Source organism: Zeus faber (genome assembly GCF_960531495.2).
Source record: "Zeus faber genome assembly, chromosome: 19".
NCBI lineage: Eukaryota > Metazoa > Chordata > Actinopteri > Zeiformes > Zeidae > Zeus > Zeus faber.
Genome location: NC_137206.1, coordinates 4304689 through 4307188, shown reverse-complemented (window position 1 = coordinate 4307188; position 2500 = coordinate 4304689).

The following is a 2500-nucleotide window of genomic DNA, read 5'->3' as shown; positions in this document are numbered from 1 at the left end:
GAACATCTCGGAACGTCTTGGAACGTCTGGGAACAGAAAAGAATCTCTCGGAATGTGGCAGAACGTCTTGGAATGCCTGGGAACATGGCAGAACATCTCGGAACATCTTGAAACGTCTGGGAACAGAGCAGAATCTCTCGGAACGTGTCAGAACGTCTCAGAACGTCTGGGAACATGGCAGGTCATCTCGGAACGTCTCGAAACGTTGCAGAATGTCTGGGAACGTGGCAGAACATCTTGGAATCTCGGAATGTGGCAGAACGTCTCGGAACATCTGGGAATGTGACAGAATATCTAGGAACTTCTCTGACCATGGCAGAACACCTCGGAACGTAGCAGAACATCTCAGAACGTCTCGGAACATAGCAGAGCGTCTGGGAATATCTGGGAACATCTCGGAATGTCTCGGAACATGGCAGAACGTCTCAGAATGTCTTGAAATATCTCGGAACGTCTCTGAACATGGCAGAACATCTCGGAACATGGCAGAACATCTCGGAATGTCTTGGAACATGGCAGAATGTCTCAGAACATAGCAGAACATCTTGGAACGTCTCGGAACATCCGGGAACAAGGCAGAACATCTCGGAATATGGCAGAATGTCTTGGAACGTCTCGGAACGTCTCGGAACAAGGCAGAATGTCTCGGAACGTGGCAGAACATCTCAGAACATCTCTGAATATGGCAGAACATTTTGGAATGTCTGGGAACATCTGGGAACATCTCGGAACGCGGCAGAAGATCTTGGAATGTGGCAGAACATCTCAGAACGTCTCAGAATGCCTGGAAATGCCGCATCGTGGAATGGCTCAGAACGTCACAGACTACCTCAGAACCTTGCGGAACATTTTGGAATGTCAGCGTTCACCTTCTAATGAGTGCGAGGAAAGAAGATCGCAGCTTCTTCTGTGACGGTTGCGACCAAAAATGTTTTGATTCAACAGCAACTTTTCTCAAAACTTGTCAAGCAATTTGCCAATTCGTAGGTATTTTTTGCAGAAAAATTGTGGGAATAAGCAAAAATGACAATTTAAAGGAAAACAATACAACAGAATACAAGCAATGCAGATCCAGATGTCGAGTTTGGTTGAGTTTGTATGAATTATTGGGATCATGAAATTGCGATTTCCTGGGGAGACTGAATGTTTGTGCTGTTTTGTGCATTTCTGTTTATTTTGTCTTTTTTTTTTCCAGGCCCCAGAACTAGTACAACAGCTTCATTCATCTTATTACTTCCTGCCTCGTCAGGAGAAAACCTTTAGCTGCCTAAATGTAACAGAATTTATTTTGAATATTATTCCTGGAGGAATACAATGAACCTAAGTCGGAACGATAATATGAGAGGATTTGACGATTTCTCTCTATTGTTGCGACTCGTGCTGATCTTGGATTTGCTTCTTTGTGAATTTCAGTCTTTTTGCTGCGACAGCGAAATGGAAGTCCCACTGTGCGGCAGATTAAAGGGACAGTTCGCTGTTTATTCACTGTTCAGCTGATTCAGAGCTTCATCAGCTAGAGGTCCAGGGATTAGACCGCACCACTCTCTCTCTCTCTCTCTCTCCTTCGCCCTCCCTCTCTCTCTCTCTCTCTCTCTACAACATTACTCATATTTACTTTCATCATTTTGAGTCAATGACACAGAAAAACACAACAAATCATGTCTTCCTATCATAGAGTGATAGAAAGGGAGGGAGACAGAAAGACAGAATAGAGGGACCTATCAGTAGTGTAAGTGTGTGTGTGTTTTATTAACGTGTTGTTTCTAAAAAAACTCTATTTTGAGTGACAGGAAGTGGTTGTTTTGTTGTAACCACGGCAACAGCGGCCTCAGGACACATGCTGATATGAAGTAGCAACACTGCAACAACACCCATCCTGTGTTCCTGCTGTTGATTATAATAACGGACGACCTGATTGGTTGAGGAGGAGGCGGAGTTACCGTGGCAACGATGGTTCCAGGTGGAGAACGACAATGTGATCGTGATTGCCACACCTGAACGGTGTGTTTTTATTTGAGATTCAGGTTATTTTATTTAACGTCTGCTTACGGAAGAAAACCGTGCGTAACAGGGACACTTTCTCTGTCACTCTCTCACCGATCACCCCCTCTCCATGCGTCACGTGTAGAAAATAATCTTAAGGAGTCTACGAGTAGTGCCCCGCCCCTACACTGTTTTAACTGTTTTATATATATAAGTATATATTCATCATTCCTCATTGAGATGTTATCCCAAGAGAGAGAGAGGGAGGGAGAGAGGGAGAGAGAGAGAGAAAGAGAGAGAGAGAGAGAGAGAGGGGGAGAGAGAGAGAAAGAGAGAGAGAGAGAGAGAAAGAGAGGGAGAGAGAGAGCGAAAGAGAGAGAGAGAGAAAGAGAGAGAGAGAAAGAGAGGGAGAGAGAGAGCAAAAGAGAGAGAGAAAGAGAGAGAGAGAGAGAGAGAGAAAGAGAGAGAGAGAGAGCCGCACAAAGCAAGTGATGGAGCCATTGTTTTGGGGTTTCCT